This window comes from Coturnix japonica, chromosome 4 (assembly GCF_001577835.2).
Source record: "Coturnix japonica isolate 7356 chromosome 4, Coturnix japonica 2.1, whole genome shotgun sequence".
Lineage (NCBI taxonomy): Eukaryota > Metazoa > Chordata > Aves > Galliformes > Phasianidae > Coturnix > Coturnix japonica.
In genome coordinates, this window is record NC_029519.1 from 7,987,895 (window position 1) to 8,008,144 (window position 20,250).

The following is a 20,250-nucleotide window of genomic DNA, read 5'->3' on the forward strand; positions in this document are numbered from 1 at the left end:
TGTTCCCATCACCTCTGGCACTGATGTTTTCTCCTCCCAGCATTGCTGAATAATTTGGAAAGTTTAAATAAACAGGCGATTAATTTGCATCCTCTCTGCTCCCAGCAGTTCTCATGTGCTTTACTGCTGGGACCTCGGCACCATGCTTTCAGCTGCAGCACCCCAAGTCAGTCTACAGTTTGACTCCGCTCACCAGTTTCCACCTCCCAAAACCAGATGCTTTTTGAGCACACCTTTTCCTGCATTCATCTTATCTCCTGAAATCATTTCATTAGGAAGATAATAATAATTTTTGAATGTTATCTTCTGTTCTATAGAAAACTGAAGGATATTGCTTCTAATTGCCAGCCAGGGTTCATGGAGGCCCAGTGGTGAATATTCTGGAGAGAGCAGCCGCCTGACTGCGGGCCTCCTTGCTTTTGCTATGACATTTGTTGCTTTTTTTTTCATCTGCATCATAACTTGCTGTATAGAGAGGTGATTCAAAGCACATGCAGAGTAAACATCCATGTGTTTTACCTACAGAGCTATGCAAGACCACTTGCTGGGGATTCAGATGTGAGCTGTGGACAAAGAGCTTCATCATGGAAGGAGGAGGATCCTAGCTGTTCTTGGTGGGAGAGATGGTGCTGTCTGGTGAGTTGTTGGTGACAAACTGAACTAGAATGGATATGAAAGGAACTGAAACCCTTCTACTTGTAAAGCCTCTCTACTTGTAAAGAAGTTCCCCTTTCCCAGTCCTTACTGCTTGCATTTTCTGTGAGCAGCAAACCTGGCTACTAGCTTCTTTATCCCACTGTATTTTTCTCTGTCACAGTTGTAGAGCTGAATGTTGTCCATGTGGCTTAAAATTTTAATGACTAGTTGTCTGTATCTGATGCAGTTCAGTCTGTGTCATTACAGAGTCAGGCAGCATATTTCACTGAAACCGAACCACATACCTCAATACTAAACCCACCTACACGTACTCATGCTTCTCATCTGGAAAGAGGATTTTTAGAAAGTGTTTAACATAGACAAGTCACTGAACTGTTTTTGTGGAAATCACCTGTGATAACCATAATACATTTATCTCCTATTCTAAGCTGCTGTTGTTTCCTATGTGATCTTAATAAAAAAGGATCACAAGAGAGGGATTTCATGTATGATGGAAATGGGCTTTTTAAAGTAAATCCTTCCCTGTAAAGGAGTAGCTTTTCACAGTAGGTATGATACAAGACAAGGCTGTATTGATCTGTCAGGTATGTTCTTCCCTTCCTGTTTTCTGATGGTACATCTAATTCACAGTGCGTCTCTTTATAGTATTTTTGTTGCAGGAGCTGCAGTGTCAGATCTTTGAAAATGTCTGAGTATGAAAGCTTTAATTGAAATCTCTTTTAGGTTGTATGCTGACATGCTTCTTCATAGCTATTGTGCTGCTGGTTGTACTGTTGTCATATAAGAAAATTCAATTCTGCTACTAGGTGAATCAGTCTAAGATCTCAGAAACCTACCTGAGTATTCTAAGAGGATTCTTTAAAGCAATTGAAGGTGGAAAACCAGAGTTGTGGAAAACTGGCAGTATTTGAGTGGACTTGCCTGTAGCTTCTGACATTGAACACCTAGGGACTGAAGATCTGCTGTAGATTTTCTGTGACTGTGTTTGAGAATTGCTTGAGACCCCTTTTATCTGTTGCTCATTACTGTGACTTAATACAAAAGAGTTGCAAGGATTTTATTTTTAATTTTAATTGCTGGCAAAAAAAATGGCTTTTTTTTTTGTTTCCTGTAAAATCTAAAGTAGTTTCACTTCTTCTAGAGCCATTTATTAATTGTTTCTTTTTTGTCTGATTAGTCTCTTTATTTTTTACATTGGTGCTTCACTTCAGCTGCGCACACTTTCAACCAAATCTTTGGGGAAAAAAAAGGAAAATGACAAAACCAAAACCAAATCATTGTGTAACTCTGCATTGAGAGCATGCTAGCAGGGGCTGAATACAAGATGATGATTGTACTTTATGTCACAGAAATACCAAGTCACAGACTGAAACAGTGATTGAGCACCTGGTGAGAAGGTAGGGCCAACCTAGGGAGCTCAGTGCATGCAATGCACCTGAGTAACTGGAAGGGGTAAAGCCAGGATCCACCCCTTCTCAGACCTCATTTAAGGGAAGGCTGTGGAGTCAAGGGAATCCTGAGGCCTGAAACTAAACAGCTTTTTTTTTTTTCCTGTGCTTCTGCATCTATGGCTGTTGCATTTGGGTTTGTCATCATTTGTTGCAGCCAAAAACTTTGCCGCCCTGGTGTTGACACGGTACTTTCCACTATGTTAGGGCATTACAACTCACCACGCTGCAAGATGTAATAGAATGAGTGATAAAAAAAACTCCAGATTTTTGTCTTACTGCTACGTAATTAGTCAAAATGTTACTGAAATCAAAGATGTGATGCTTGGTACTCAAAAAGAAAACAGGTAACCAGGTGTGATGCATTTCAAATTAAAGAAGTAGCATACTCAGAAGTTGCAGCACAAAATACACTTCACTACAAGCTATTATATGAGTGAAAGGTAGTGGTTGAGAACACACAGGGCTGTATCAGCTCTTGTGAGGCAGCTCAGTGCAGTGAGAATGTCCCCTTTGGTGCAGGCAGCTGCAGTGTCACACTGCGCTAAGCAGTTTTCCCAGATGGACCTGCTGTCAGCAGGGAGTGTCCCTTCTCTGTCCCTTTGGTGGTGTGGCTTATAAGACTCACACTAGTTTGCTGGAAAGGGGAAAAAAAAAACAGTTCTTCTCCAAATTTTGCAGTGAGGCTGTTTTAGCTTTTTATTAAGAAAAAATATTGTCCTTTCTCTCTCTGTAAATGTAAAAATAGTTTCTTTGCTTTGACTTCAATTTTCCTTTTTCTTTCTTTCTTTCTTTCCTTTTTTAATGATGTAGCTGAGAACATTGGGTTTCCTGCATCAAAGTTCGAATGAGGTTATTTTCCAGTTTAGGAGGTTTTGGCTTTTGTTCTTTGGCCTTCAGGAGGAAAATAATTTGTAGACAAACATGTGCACCTGGTGCTAAAACAATAGGCATTAATACATTTCTAAGGAGGATGGAATGGAACCCTCATACATTAGGTTTCCAGGAAAGCATTCGGCCATGACTTATTCTGCGCCAACTAATAATTGTTTTGTTTTGATGTTTTTACTTAGGATCATTGCTGAATAATTTCCCATTTCTTTTCTTCTTTTGCAATGAGTCCAATTAGAAAAATAATGCTTAAATAGTGTTGCAAATTTTAATATGCTAATAAAAACAATAACCAAAGGCAACCATTAATGATTAAAAACAATTTCTCCTAAATTATTGTTAGTTTTATTTTGGGGAATAAAATAAAGGTTAAGCAAAGTCCTTTGTTTATTCCGCTACAAAGATCAAAGTCAGAACAGATGCAACTGAGATACAAGTATAGTTCTGTGATAGGTATTGCTGTGCCATTCTTAAAGAAATCAGAGGCATCATGCATGTAAACACTGCACACATGTTACCACTGTTTGGCCACTGCAGTCGCTACAGTTGTAGTTTCACTCTTATGCATTAATATAAAATTCACTCTTATGCATTAATATAAAATTCACTAAGTCAGAAAGTGTAACTTATTTTAGGTATTCTGGATATGACATCTATTACTTACACACCACAATTTTGAATATGGATCTCATTTGTTTTCTGCATGTACTTTTCCATCATATCTAATGAACTCCAGCTGAAGTCTTACTCAAAAGTTGGACGATGCTAAAACTCTGCCTAGATATTATTTGGAATATTTGCTTATGTTTTTTCTTTTTCCTTTTCCTTGAGATATAAAATAATTATTCTCAGAACATAATCAGAGAAGAGTGAAAGAAAATCCACAAAAAGGTATTAAAACACCACGAGAGACATCTGATGAGTGGGTGGGTTTTCTTCAGAGTCCATCTGTAAAACATTTATTAAAAATGACCTCCCACAAATATTTGTAAGAGGAAAGGATTGCATCTGAGATGTTCAGAGAGCAGATAGCTAAAGGAATTGTGACAAGTTAAACCAAATAGGATGTACTTCTAAGAACTATGAATTCATAACCCATGTAAGAAAGTATTATCACCTTGAGCAAAATAAGTGAGGAAAAAGAAGTGAAATTAATTCATTGATCCAGTAAAGCATTTGAACTTACATTTCACTGAAGCTGATTAAACTACTATATCAGGGCTGGGATAAAGTAAATAAGATGCCTGGATACCAAGAAGACCCTAACCTTCTAAAATAAATCTTTACTTGTGTATGAATAAACTTCAAAATTCATAGGATCAAGCTCCATGTATCTTTTTCATTGTATTTTTTCACCAAATAAGTTATGAAATTACTCACCAAGTAAGTAATATTCATTTCAAAAAATATCACGAAGCCAGAACTGTATAGTCTTACATGTTAATGCATTTAGGATCTGCTGCTGAAATTTGTTTTTAAGAGGGACTGAATTGTTTTCTTCCTACTTTCCAAGAAGCAGCAAGTAATGCTGTAGTAGAAATCAGTTCAGGCTTCAGTCACTTATTGGAATCAACACGCTAAAATCTGCACTGTGTGAAACAAGACTAGATACTTTAAGGAAAAGGAGGACCAAGGTATTTTTAATGAGGGATCAAGGAGTCTCAGTGAAGAACAGATGTATGAACATCAGGGAGGGCCAAATCAGAGAGGAGAGACCCCATACCATAAGGGTATTAGGAAAAGAGAGAGGAGAATGGAATGTGCATTCCAGGACTTGTAGCAGTTGGGAACAAGGAGTAAGAAAAGGCAAACTGGAATAGAAACTTGAGAGGGACCTGCCAGTGAAAGTGATCAGAGCTTCTGAAGGGCAGAAGTTGGGATTGAAATGTGTTTTGTTAAATTGAGGGCAGAACAGGATAGTCAAAGAGGGGAAACAAATTTTAGGATGAGGAAATCGATCCAGCAAGTGCGAGTGGGGGTTAATTTTGTTGGGTAGCGGGTAAACCAAATAAATACATGAAGACTTGATTGTGGGTTGAATTGATGCTGATGGTGCATGCACTAAATAGTGTTGAGTTACAGAGGGAGATATTTGAATATGTGTGTCAGCATGAGGAGAATTGACTTTGACTGTGGAGGACAAAGTGACTGAGAATTGATTTTTATTGTGGACGGAAATTGATCGAGAGAGAGAAAATAAGTTTGATTTGTGTGCAAGGGAAGTTTCACTGATAGTAAAGAACTGATGACAGAAAAAAAAATGGACTTTGAATGTGGTCCTTGCATGATTTTGAACATGATATTTGTAGTAGTTAACAAGTGTATTGTATGATGGCAGTGATAAACCTCCAGTAGGAAAATCAGTAATTCATATTTGAACCAAACAGTACTGGCTTTTAGAAAGTAGCATTTTCCAAAAATTAAGTGTAGAGAGAGATTCCAATGCAGGCTTCTGTAATCTCAACTCATTTGTACACTTCCCGATTTCTTAACATGCATTAAAGCACGTGTACTCTGATTTTCAAGACAAGTGCACTGGGTCCCTACTGTTCATACCATGTTTTCTAGCTAATATTTGCAGAGCTTGCCCACATTAACTATTTCATTTTTTGAACAAGTCTTTTCTGTGCATAGCAAAACAACTGCTTGTATTTTTAGAAGCACTTTCACACACAAGACACATTGGAGGATATAACTTATTCATAAGTCTAATAAATCCTGCTTTTCTTTTTTTCTTCCTTCTTTGTTGTTGCTGTTTTAAGAAACTAAACTCTCCCTTTAATCTGAGTGTGTTTTCATGTTTCCTGCAGCTGTACCTTTTAGTCTTGCTTCTCTTTTTTTTTTTTTCTGGTTTCTGGAGACTTTATGTTGGGAATTATCTTTATCTTTCCTTAGATGAATTCTCTTATCCTGTTCTAACATAGCTCATGGGAACCATTTCTTCCAGTTTCGCATATAGAGATACAGATTTGTTGAGTCCAAATTTTCAGGTTTTAATTTATTTTTACACCATTTGAAAGTTGATATGCTATTTTATTTAACATTTATGTTGATGTTCCCTGCAAAAGGGAGGCCGGGTTTGTCAAGGCGGAAAAACTCAAACAGAAAAAAAATATATAACAATTTAAGCAAGTTTACTTCACTGCCAACCATTGTGTTGGTTTATATTTGACAACCTTTAGTGGCACCCAGCACAGACCTTTCTTTCCTGCCATTAAAAATTATTTTAATGTTTGAATCTTGTTATGTCCATCTTGTCTGAAGGCAAGGAGGAGGATATGGAAAACTGTGGACCTAGTCAACCTAACTTTGGGTCAGAAGAAGATTAGAGAAAGGTTTTGAAGAAAACACTGACGCTTTTTTAGCCACATGGCTGGTGACTGGGGCAAGCCGGCAGGTGTTGGAGTAAATCATGTTTGGCCAGCCTGGTTATTTTCTGTGCTAAAAAAGCTACCTCACTGGACAGCTGCCATAAACTACAAAACATTAATAGGCTTTCCTTTTTTATTACTTTTTTATTTTTATTTTTTCCTTCCATGAATATCAGTGCTTTCTTGAACACTGCTGAAAACAAATAATGTTTAGTAATTTTTATCCGTGGGCTTCATGGTAGGCTTTAAGATGTATTTTTATCTAAGACATTATTTTGTTTTGAGATCCTTAATAAATCTCAAATCTTTGATAAGTAGTAGCAAACTAATGTTACCCATAGATGTTCATCAAACTAAATATCTGCTAATGACATTTTTGAAGCTGACTGTCTATCTAGTAGAGTACCCTTCCATTTACTTGTGGAAAAATCTATGCATAAATTTGTTTTTGGATGTATGAATAGCTCGATCAAACTCTTCCCTTGCTTAACAACTGAGTGTGTGCACAAGGATGGGGAGGGTCACCATCCTGTCCTTGCCACTGAGTAGCGATGCAGGAAGATTCAGTCCTCGGGAATTATGGAAAGTTAGAACTCTTCAAGAGTTTATGAAGCAAATAAGAATTCAGCTCAGGAACAAAAAGTCTTTATCTCAGATCTCTTTCAAAGCCAAAATCTGGCTATAACCATGGGTGTTTTAGAAAGAAAAAGGGGAGGGGAAAAAAAAAAAAAAAAAAAGCAAATAGGCAAAATATTTTTAGAAAATTAATGATGAGTCATCAAGATAAATTGCTTCTTTGCAGGTGGGTCATAAATACTGTCATTGTCAGAAATGTTGCCACCCCTCTTCTCAGTTCCTTTCAGTAGTCCTGCTATTATTGTTTCTGGCTGTCAGCATTAGTTTGTTTTTAGAGAACTAGTTTACAGTAAAATATGTTTTAAAGGATAATGACAGGAATTGTAGTGAACTTCAAAATGTGTCCGTGTGTGTAATTTTTCAGACTCAAGCAAATCATGATTTGAGTCAGCACTTCACTAATTTGTCATAACATTACACATCTCCTACTGGCTGAATTGAAGAGATAATAAAGATCTGAAATATTGCATACCAGTTACAAGTTCAGCAGGCTTAAGTGTGTAAATAGGTCGGTTTTCAGTAGAGATAAAACTTGTTAAACAAGTTATGTTATTGAGAAAGGAAGTTGTTGTTTTTGTATAGCTTTTCTTTCATTAGGTGATATATGGGATGTAATAAGATATACATAGTATGTAATAAATCACCAAAAAATCAGTTTTGTTTTTTTTTTCCCCAGAGCTTAGTGGTCTATGTGTTGTATGGTATATTATACACAATAGGTATTTAATTTTCTGTGTGCAAAATAACTATTTATTGCCATTTTATATCTAAACTGAATTAGGGGACACAGTCAAAAATATCACTGCAAAATTTATACAGTTGTGTCTATATCTATGCTGGAGTATTTTAACCTCAGCACACATCCATTTAAAAGTTTTATTTCTTGCCTGATGATTCTTAATAACACAATAGACAACTCTTGTATCCCCCTTCCATCCATTAGTCAGTATATCCACAACAACCAGCAATAACCCAGCAGCAAAAAGCATACTTCAGTTCTTTAAAATCTCCCTCCTGAATTGCTGTAGCCTGGAAAAGCAAATGGGCCTTAATCTGTATGGCTGTGTTTTAAAAACTCCTGAGCACCTGCAGGCTCACCTAAACATGTTGGAAGTCAACAATTAACAATTTATCCTACCATATTAAAATTACTATCTGTGTAAACTGATAAAGACTGGAGTTTGTATCTGTTTCAAGGCCAGTGTTTTGCCAGAGATTCGTCCTTACTTTGAGGTGTTTTTCATGCTGTTTTTTTATGGCTGCTCATCCCATGCGTTGCTCACTTGCATGGCTGGCCCTTCTAGCATCCAGCTGGCTTACGCTTTCAAATGCACATTGGCTCTGGAGTCATGTGAGCAGCTGTGGGCTGCTTTGGGATCTTCCCCAGAAGCAAGAGAGATCAATGGTTATGGTTTTGCAGATGTAGTTTTATAGTAAGTGTACTTAGGCCAAATTCAATTCTTGTTTTCTTTACCTGAGACTGATTCATATTTTAAAGGCTGTCATCCTGAGGACTGAAGACTGAACTTGGAAAAAAAGCTGAGCTGGTATTTTTCCAAGATGAGAGACTCAAATCTTTTATTTCTTCATGGATGGTAGCTGTGTTTTTGCATTTTTTGTGTCTGGTTCATAGAGGACTCTAGTCCCTACTGAAAAATAATTCAGTGAAAAACATGACTAGCAGTGCTCAGTTCTTATTCCATTGTCACAGTGCTGTCTTTTTTACTGCAGCCTCCAGAGCATTCATGCTTCTCGCCTTCATCAGTCCTCCCTTGTCCAGAGCATTCCCAGTCCTCCCCTTTTCCCTTAAGCAGCAGAGCAAGACTGGGTGGGCCAGTGCTTGTTTCTGGGCTTTTAATTGCCCCAGTTGCCTGCCTTGTTCTGGTTGAAAAACTTTGTGTTCTGGATGAATGTGACTTCCTTTCCATCTCCTTTTCATGACAGCTCAAGAGGAATTATTCTCTCTCAGTTGATATCTCCTTAAAACCAGCCAGTGGCTTCAACTTTACCAGCTTCTAGAGAAGGCAAAAGGACAGTCAAATGGAAATCACCATGGGGTACTTGTGAAACCAAGCTAACAGATCAGAACATTTGTGAGCACTGATGTCAAGTGAGAAAGATAAGAAGATGCAAAAATGATGTGATGTCTTAGCAGAGCAGCCTCAGACTGTAGAGGTGAGTACAGGGGTGCCTCGCATTTTGTAAGAGTTATATTTTCTTTTAAAAGGTGTATTCTGTTGAAATCAAGTCCTGATGCTAGAATACAGTGCTTACAGAAATACAGAACTGTGGTCGAATACTAAAAGAGTTGACAGAGCTTAACCTTTTTATTGCTGCTTGATGTTGTATAAGCTTGTTTCAGTGTCATATATCTGGGCTTTTCCTGGAAATAACAATCTTTTAATCCTTTATCAATTGCTGACAGTTCTGCAGAAGAGGAAGTGTATTAAATAAGGAGAATATGTACTAAGTTGGGTGGAGCTTGTTTTTTGAACGGTTTTAAATTGAGCAGTTTTAACATTGGAGCAATCTTCCTACTGTTATGCGACTCCTTAATAATACTTTCTAAAAGGTTTGCAATGCTACTTTGATGCTGGGTCTAGAAACATGGCTGTCTACCTCCCTCTCTGCCTCACTGTTTCTCTCTCTGTAAACATATCCCTAGTTTCCCAGCAGGTTCAAACACAGATGGCTGCCTTATTGCGACAGAAGCAAAAATGCTACATTAATGTTTAAAGAGATTAAAAATCCTCTTGGCAGCAGTGGCATATGTTACCAGTTAATTGTAGCACTGGAAGCTTCCCTGCTGTTTTAAAACATGGACTCATTTTACTTGCTTTCTGCAGAGCAGTATGAAATGTCAAATTTGTTGGTATAAGTTTTGAATCCAGTCTGACAAAAATGAGTCATAAAGACAATGTTGTTGTCCTATCTAACATAGTTTTTGAATCCAAATAATGTTCTACTACCATGCCAGCTCTGGCAGAAAGCTGGCTCCTTGCTGTAACCCAACGATCGTGTGCATACTTTATTCTTTCAGCAGAGGGTGCTTGGGTTTGGAAGACAATTTTTAGCTTTTCACCTGCATTATTTCAGATTATTGTCATGTTCACCAAAGCAGGTTGCTTGTTTAAATTACTCTTAAGACTGGCTTTTTCTGGCACAACCTCCATCTGGAGATGGAATAGTCAAGCCCACCCTGTGATAGCCTGCTGGCAATGAGCGTTTTTGTTGCATGAGGACAGTTTTTTAACTGCTGTGGTCAGGTGATTAGCACACTGCTGAGTAACATCATTCTTTCCAGATCCCTGCTCACAGATTCACAATTCTCAGTATTGTGTTGCTGTTCATGTGCAGCTACTATGTGATACTTTTTTGACTGTCACGTCAGATATACATTAGTATTCATTCTTCTTAAGCAGCCTTTAAACATCAAACGCTGTTAGGAGGACATTTGGGTATCAGAAGGTCCGAGGATAAAATCTCCTGTTACTGCAGAGAATGGTGTTACATCAAACTGGTGTGCATTTTGACTAAGGCTGCAGAGGCTTTCTCAAGCTTAAGTTTTCTGGAAAGTAATTGTGGAATAAATATGTTCTCATGCTGCAAAGGTGAACAAAACTTAGCATCGCATATTGCCTGTGATCCTTTTTACTATTTGTTCTTTGCCATATGTGCACATTAGGTTTTACAGACAAGTAGATGTGATCTCTGCCCCAGAGGGGCTTACAGTCTAGATTAAATATCACATGGAGATGAGACGTTTGCGTTGGTATTCTCAGCAGGGTAGGCCAAGGGTACAGTAGGCATGAACTATCCTTGCTTTTTTAAAAACAGACCTCGCGGTTCAAGGCTGAAACACATCAATAGGAAAGAGAACAAATGCTCCTGATTTCTTCAGAGAGCTTCAGACTACACACTTCTTATCTGATATCTGTTTTTAGCATCGATACCCACATTTTGGAAAGTCTGTGCAAGCCCAGCTGGTTTCCACTGCTATTATTAAAATATGCGCTGCCTGTTTGGGTAGTCTGGGAATTTTTAGAATACAGCTTTAGTCCTGTTAGCATCACTATTGCGTGTCATAAAAAAAATCCTAAAAAAATAGCAGTAATACAAGAAGTAAATGTTGTTGTAATTGGGGAAAAAAAAATCAATTTTGGACAAGGTCCTGAAAATTATCTTAGTTTATTACGTTTTGCAGGAAGTTTAATCAAATCAGTAATTGTCAAGCAAATGCTTTTACTAGACTCTGATTTACTGGATCCTGAGTTGGTTTTTTTTAAAGAGAAAGCTTCCAATTAGCCTCAACAGTGTTACATAAACACATTAGAAACAGAAGTTTGGTGAAAGTTTTCAAGGCTGAAAAACATTGAGGCATACGAATCATTGAGAAATACAAATGCCACTCATTTGCAAAAGAACTTCTTTTGAAGCTTCCCTGTTTTAGGTCTAAATCTTTTCTGTGCTGATACTTGTGCCCTCAGGAAACTCCAGGATTGGGCTCTGGAGCTTTTTACCTCCCTAGGATCAGGATTGGCACGTCAGAAAACAGGCAGCCAATCAGTATTTAATAGCAGATTAAATGTCCTATGTAGCAGTATAACAAAAGCTGTATTAACTCCATTTATTTATTGTTACGGGTAGCACTACTATTCCTTTTCTACAGGTAGATTGGAGAGTCAGATTATCTTCTGATGATTAGGTGGCTTTTGAGATTTATCAAAATTTGTGCTAACCTGCATTAAAAACACTATTGCTCAGCTGCTTCCTGATATGCTTTGTTAAAATGCTGAAAGCACACAAAACTTTACAGAGACAATTGGAAAACATTTTGTAGTTTTCTGTGGTGCAGTGATAGACATCACTCACACTGTTTAAATTACTATTACTGGTGTCCTATTATTTGTTTACAGTTTCATTGGGGCAACAAGATGAATGCAGATGTAGAAGCAGTACTAATTCCTAGGAATTCACAGTTATCCTAATTAAATCAATTTCTTTTTTTTCCCCCTACAAGGAAAGTTTGCACTTGCATAAAGAGCGTTTTTATCCTTCTTTCTCCTATTTGTGAAATTGTGAAAGTTGCATAAAAAATTTAAAACCATCTCGGTTTCCTTTTGATGCTATAATGAATCTGTTAAAGATACAAACAAGAATATTGAAATAGTTACTTTGCATTATTCATATAACCGAAAAAAGATTCACTCTGAGTAGACAATTACTGTGTATTAACATCTTGCCTTAGGGCAGCTGAAATGGTTTTTAATGAGGTGTTACCAATCTTGAATATCTTTCATTTGCCACTTGACCCAACAATTTAATTTTATTGGGTCATCTTGACTTAAGATACTTAGATTTATTGTAGAGATTTCATTAATTATTTGCTGTATTTAAACAGAATTTTATCAGCATAAAAGGTATTTGTTAAATTAATCCATATTATTCTAAATAATGATAACTGAATAGCACTCCAAATTTCCTGAGAGTTCAGTTATAGAGCGGGAGAATCATTCTGCTAAATTAATATTCAGGTCATGAAAACAACTAATGAGGCTTCAGACCTATAAAAGTCCACTCAAACAAACATCTGCTGGTGTTTTAGAGGATATTCTGGCCAGAGCATCAGCTATGACCTGAAGGGCAGAGCAATATGAACTTAACTAAAACAGTATTTCAGATACTTTGAGATGTAAGAAAAAAAGAAAAAAAAAAAGAAGAAAAATGATTCTTCCTCCAGCACTGAAGATACAGATAACTGCTGCTCAATCACATAGCAGCATGCTGAGAAGTAAAAGGATTTCCAAAGTTTTCCTTTTTTAAAACGATATGGCAATGATACTCATTCTATACCCTAACACATATGAGTGAGTATAGCGCACCTGGATGTAGTTGGCAGATAAAATGATGTTTCTGAAAGCCTTTGGCATAAGGAAGTCTGTTGATGTCTACAATACAAATTTTCTATGCTAATTGCTGGTGTGAGCACTTGCTATGCAGTAAGAGTATTTATGTTTAGGTACTTCTGGGCAACAGTTCTGTAGGATAACTGGTGCTCTGTGAATTCACACCTTAATTTCACATAAACCTCACAGAAGCAAACCCTGAGAGCTCATGCAGTATTTTAAGTTTGGAACAGCATACAGAGGATTGTGTCAGAACATCTTTCACACAGTTGGCTGTCACATGTGTAGTTGGCTTTTGTGTCTTCTCTTACCTCTGCCCTTAGCTCCATAGCACAGAGTAAAACTACTTTGGATACTGGAATATATAGCAACACCAACATACTGCTTTTCTCAGACCATTCCTATTTTAGACACAATTCAGGCTTCTTTGCATCCTTCCTTGCTGCCGCACTGATATGTCTGTAGTGTTGCATATGCTCTGGTGGGCCAGGCTGGGTGTTAGTATCAAGGCCATCAGAGGCTGTAAATGACTGACAGCTCAGGAGCCCAACAGAGAGATCTCCATCTTTCTAAAGAGGAAAATATTTGGCCTAGAATCAGTGGCCTGGAAATGGAGAAGAGACATAACTCAATTTATATATAAATTATAATGATCAAGAATAAGAGCTTGACCACTGTTTTGTTTCTGTCTGGAACATATGGTGCACAAATATGATTCATCTTGGTGAGTGGGAGAGGATAGAGGGTATGAGGGATTCTTTCTGGCCTATATACCAGTCCAATGCCAGTTACTCTGCTGGAGTCTCTTTCTTGCCTGTATATGTAATCTATGTTGAATTAATTTGTAGTTGGCTGAATTTCAAACACATCAGGTTTGTTTTCACGTATGTTGATGGGATTTTCTTTTGGATCAGTTTGTTATGTTAATTAGAGCTCTATTTATGCTACATTGTAATGAGCTTTAGCAACTCTGTGTGTGCAAGCCTGGTGGGAAATTGGCTGGATTTGAACATTTTCAACTTTTGTTGTTGCTTATTTCTGATACATTATAGATTTTCCTCTTTCCCAAGTCACAGATATTCTAAATAGAGTAATTAGTCCTTTTCTGGTTCTTCAAAGGTGTCTTCTGCTGTTGCTGAAGAATATAAAACCCTCTGTATTAACTTGCATTTCAAAAGAATGGTTGAGGTGGTGGGGAGTTTTTGTTGTTGTTGGCTGTTTGGGTTTTCTTTTAGCCGAATGACTTTCTGGTTTCCAGATCTTGAAGAGTAAATAGGAGGGTTTTTTTATGGTTTCCAGCCAAGTCTCTACTTGGAGGGGAATTACTAGATATCCAAAGTACACTGTTATCTACTTGAGTAAGAGAGTAATGCAAGGAAATCTTAATTTTCCCTCTTTCTAACAGAGCAGGGACATTTGTTTTTGAATTTTACATGAACTTCCACATCAACTACTTTATCAAGCCGTCAGATTTCTAAAAGCATTAGTCACTAAGATATTGTGTTAGAAGCCAAAGGATGCTCAATGCACTTGAAAATCAATATATCTATTTGCATGTTTCAATATACAGTAGGACTCGCTTTTCAGATGGCTGGTTTTTTTTTAAAAGCTTCTTTTTCAGTACCCATGTGAAAGCACGGTAGGTGAATACTGATACCCTCACCTATATTGTAAATAGGATTAGAAAAATGATAAGAAAAAAATAATTCAGAAGCATGAGAAAAATGTGGATTTTTAAGGTTTCCCTCTCACAAGTGCTGGGGCATAAGTAACCCAGCAAAGCAAATAGGCTTCTTTCTCCTCTCTGTGAGTAGAACTGTAGGTGTTGATGCCAGACTTGGGTTCTCAGCATGTCTGCACACATTCTGTTGGCAGACCTTGTCCTGCCGTGCCCATGTTCCAGGCCAGGGAGAGCCACATGAACACAGCCAGTACATGCTGAACCTGAGTGGTAACACTGGGCCCAAGCTAGCATACCGTGGCTTTTAAAAGACTGTATGAAGTCAGTTTGGTATTGTATTAGCAATACTCGATGTTTTTTAATTGTCTAGCTAAGCAAGGGCAGAGGAAGCCTGATTCTGCCAGTGAAATGCCTTCTGCTTACCCTCTATGTTAATGGAACCTCAGCTGAGCTTGGCACTTGAAAGCTTTTTTTTCCTCAGGAGCCTGAGGCAGTAGCTGTAATTGCCAGCTTATAAGTAGCTTCTTCAAAATGAAACCTTACTTATGCTTTTTTCCACACAACACAAGCTTTAATGGTTTGGAAATGAAGAGCAATTGCCCTTTTTTTTTTTTTTTTAAATTTTTTTTTATTTTTTTTCCTGCTTAGGATTACCTTCGTTTTTCCATGTAAAAGTTTAAATTTATAAATATTTATTTCAAGCAACTAGTTCCCATTTCATCTTGAAAACCAGAATCTTTCTCTCTTTAAATATTTCTGCATTGCAAAAATTGAGCGCACTGTGGAGGCACCTTTATTAACAGAGGCCTAACCTGCTATGTCCATGAAGTGAAGAAGACCACTTTTTCTTCTTTCTTCCTTTTGCTTGCAGTTGCCTTTATTTGATATTGAGCATTTCAGCTCTACATACTTCCAGAGATCATCTTTAAAATAAGAATGGACTCCCATTTCCATAAAATCTACATATTACTAGGGAATATATTATTATTTGTATGATTATACATATGATAATTATGAACTTCATTTTCCAAATCAATTCTGTTCTTAGCTATCTGATACCAGTGAACTTTACAGCTCAGTGTGATGTCTTCTTGTGTCCACTTCTTATAAACATTGAATGAAGACACAAAGCAGCAGAATTAAAGTCTGGAAAACTAAATCTAGCACATCTTATATTTGCAGTGCTTTTGCTTTCAACCTAAATATTATTTTAACTTGTGGTGTTGTTATATATTGGCTCACATAGGGCAACTGCAGGACTCTGCCTGCTGAGCATCATTAAGCACTTTGGTGCTCGGTGGGAGTTTGTTCATTAGGAGGAGTGTGTTATGAATTTTACTCTGTGTGCATCTTTGTAAGATAGAAGGAAGGAGAGAAAGGCAATGAGAAGAAAATACAGGATAAATCATTTACACATACAAAATAGCTAAATATCAATACTCCTGTTTAGCAGAAGCAGAAAGGTATGGCATTGAAGCAAATGAGAGTCAACATGAGGGCTAGGAAGAAAAAGTCTCCTGAAACCTGTTGCTACTCCTCGTGTTTGGAAACTTGCATTATTTCCTCAGATTTAATCAGCTTATGAAAGAACCCCCTGTCTGGCATATTTTGCCTTTTGATTTATCATTTCATTTTAGATATTTGACTAATCTTTTAATATTCACAGAATCACAGAATTATCAAGGTTGGAAAAGACCTAGAAGATCATTCAGTCCAACTATCACCAATACTTCCCAGCTAAATTGTATCCCTCAACACAACATCCAAGGCATATAAAAGTAATATTATATATAATATAAATATAAAGGTAATATTGTATAATAGTTTATTTAGTAAGTAGTTATAAATGATTTATATTACCAAGAAAAAGGAAGAATCTGGTGGGGTTTTTGTTTGTTAAACATCTAAATAATTGACATTCCAGTGCAGTAAATTTTTGATAACTCCACTAATAAAAAGTCCATTTACTCTTAGTTTCTTTAAAAAGGTACTGGAAATTAAAGCATTTGATTTAATTTTGAGAATAATATAGCACAATTGTAGAGATGTAAAATAGTAAAATTCTAAATGAAGTATGACTTTTTTGGATTTTATAATCTTAAATCAGGATGTTTATAGTTGATAATAACCTGTGGAAGATTATCCTCTTATTCCATTTTACATGTCAAAGGCAAATATATATATACATATATATATATGTAACATACCCACTCAGCATATGTGACATCCATAAGATTTTCAAACTCTTATTTTAACTATGCATGAGTAAGGTAGTATTTTTCCCTTGGTATGTGCACTAAAAACAAACAAAATAAAACAAGATTATTGAAGGAACGAGAAACATGGAAAATGCATATTATCTGTTCCTTTAAATTATCTTTCAAAATATTTTTTTCCCTATGAAAGTAGCTAGAGCTTAAGCAACTCCTGCTGTCTTGTTGTTCGACATCCACTACTGCCCATCTGCCTATTGATTGGTAGGAAACTCCAAATGGGAATTTCATCTCATTAATCATGTCACATCACAGGGATTAGGACAAAAAAAAAATCCTTTATGCTTCACAGCAGCCATCTAATGCCCAGTAAGACAAGTGAACGAATATGATATGGATAGAATATCTTCCCGCTAATTAAAGGTCATCTGCAAAAACTGTGAGTCAGACTTGCTTAGAATGTGCTGTAATCTAAGTCCGCACATACTCAAGCTTTTCAAAATAAAAGGAACAGTAAATTCTTATTTATAATTCTAATGTTAGCATGGCCTAAGAATAAAAAACATCCATTAGAAAGTGCTGCTATGACAGTACTTGCAGTAGTGGTTCTCCCTGAATAGCTACTTGCAAAACTCCATTTCATTGATTCTTTCTTATTCCCTCTCACATCGTCATTAATATCCATCCACATAGCATTTCCCCTCTGATATGGTCTGTAATCCTCTTACACCACCACCAAATTGTTACTATTCTACTCATAGCCCACATAATCTGCATTATAAGATGCTAGATTTTTCTAAGCCTGTTTGGTACTGTAACAAGCAAGAAAAAGCAATTAAAATTTCCAAGATGTGACTGAGCAGGTGAGGTGAGGTTTCCTTACAGTCAGGGCACTATGGCAGATGAGAGGGACACACACAGCCTTGGAAGAAAGCCAACTTATTAATGGAATTTGACCATGCAAAACTTGTTGAAATCCCTCTAGAACATCAAATGCCACATTATAATATCTTTACTGAGGTCTCTGCCATTCCCAGGAAATCTTTAACTCCCTTTTTAGAACAAGATTTTTCATTAACACTTCCCAAAGCACAGCATTTTGCTTTGAATATGTTTTGCTTTTTCTCTGCAGTGAAAACTCTCATCAGTTAAAAATAAGTAGGTGGCTTTGGATTTTTATTAGAAAGAAACCTTTGGGGGAATAAGGTTTATTTTGTGAGAACTAAACAACTAGTTTGGGTTGTTTGGGGTTTTTGTTTGTTTGTTTCGTTTTGTTTTGATTTCTGTTTTAATCTAATAGACAGTTTCAAAGCTATAGAGATTTTGCCTCTGAAATCACTGTTTATGGCAGTATTTAAATCTTAGAGGTCATTTTAGTTATGCTAATGGCTTGATTTGAAGGTTAGGTGATAATACAGGTATAGTTTTAATTAAGAGACATGCAAATGTGATGATAAGGTAACATAAATTACCTTGCTTTCTAAAATAAGCAGAATGATACTGTATACTGCCAGTACGTGAACTGACAAGATAGATATCCTTACGGTTTAGTATTTGTGTTTTGAAAGAGTTTATATGCCTGCATGGTTTAGGGTTTTTTTGCATCATTTTGTAAGATCCTAGTGAATGACTGTATTTCTAAACATGCTATTTTGAAGGGGAAAATTGCTTACCTATGTTTACAATTACTAGTTTTACAAAGTTCATGACATAAGCAGAATGATCTAGTCCAACTGCCCTGCAATGAACAGGGACATCTGCACCTAGATCAGATTGCTGAAAGCCTGGTCCAGTCTGAACTTAAATGTCTGCATGGATGGGGTTTCCAGCACCTCTCTGAGCAACCTGCTCCAGTGCCTCACAACCCTTATTGTAAAAACTTCTTATTTATGTCAAATCTAAATGTTTAACTCCACAAGAGACCTCTCAAAGAGCTACTAAAAGAAATAGTAGTAAAATTACATTTTCGGCTCTTAGAGGGAAATGAGACCAACACTGCAATCAGGGCAACCAATAGCAAGTCAGTATTGCCCATTCCTCTAGCATGGAAAACTCTTCATTTCTTCCTTGCTCTTTACCATCTTTTTTGGTCAGTCTTTTCACCAGTGTCATTTACATCACTACAGTATGCTTCCATCTCCATGGTTTCACTTACAAGATGGCAGTCTCTAAGCCACTCTTTATCAAGCTGCTACTTACCAGTTCTGCTTTACCTTCAGCTGAATGGCTCCAAATTCTTTCCTATCATCAGTTCTCTTTTATCACAATCTAACATGCTCTACCCTCTCCTTTTTCTCTCACTGGAGCCCAATTTGCCCTCCAGTTTCTGCATTCTCTTCCCATTCTTATACTGGTTTTCTTCTCAAATTTAGTCGCACCTCTAAAGAAGTGAGGACACTCAGGACCAGATTTAACAGATCATTTAACCAAGTATTTTGTTACCCTTCCTGTTCTGCTTTTCACTACTCTGCATTTGTAGATCAGATGCCATCTCCATTCAGAAAGCATAGCTGTCAGCTGTAAGGTGAATGATGCCGGAGTAGATCCCAGCTCGCTGTGCTTTTCTCTTACTGCATCTTCTATCATGAAGAAGCTAAGAGGCATTATTAAACCAGTCATTATTCATACATTTTCAGGGAGTTTAAGTAAAATTATTGCTATGTGCAAAGCACTGTGTTTTGCTAGACTTTTGTACGGAACTGAGGTTTTTTTTCTTCCAGAAAAGTTAAATTTGAAGTAGACAGATGGCATGCAAAATTTCAGTTTTAAGAGTAGATATTTTGCAACCTTATAGGGAGATGCATCTAACAGTAATAAATAGCATTGTTCATTCTCTCTATATCTTATAGTGCTACTTGAACAAAAGGCAGAATAATTGAGTCTGATATATACTGAGGATGAATAAGAATATTCAAGGGAGAAAAAACTCACATGATTTATTTTTTGAGTTTTCAAGGAATGTCCATAAACACGTGTATGGTATAATGTTCACTTTCCAAACTAGCTCAGAACAAGCAGATATTTCAACACAGCACTGCAGAAAATTTGTCAGGGTATTGCCAGTACTTGATGAGCACATCATCAAGGCATTTTGTCATGGCTAGCCAGTGTAGCTGGAGAACACAGAAATATAACTGCACAGCACAGATCATCCTGTGGAGCTTATGTGCATGGTCTGTACTCCTGTTCTTCACAGCTGAGCCCAATGGGTTCCTATGGAAGGAGGTCTTTGCAATGTGTAGGGGGGATGCAGATAAATATCCTTGCAGTCTTTGCATTTTCATCCTGTAGAGCTGTCAATATCAGTTACTTCCTTGTGTAGTGACAGTCAATCACCTCACATCTGACAAATATTGAGTAATCTACTCAACCTTTTGCCATTCAGAAAGGAGCTGACAAATCTTTCTTCTTGGCTATCTTGCTTTATAATAACTTTTCTGAACAAAG

General features: G+C 37.0%; 1 protein-coding gene across 1 annotated transcript in view; it reads left to right on the forward strand.

The window, feature by feature from the left end:
* LOC107312724 overlaps positions 1-20,250 on the forward strand; it is a 279,152-nt gene that overhangs the window by 228,868 nt on the left and 30,034 nt on the right. Inside the window, exons 5-6 of the mRNA XM_032443992.1 lie at positions 526-636; positions 8,948-9,178. The gene's annotated coding sequence lies outside the window, so the exon portion shown is untranslated. The remainder of the gene's footprint in view (positions 1-525; positions 637-8,947; positions 9,179-20,250) is intronic.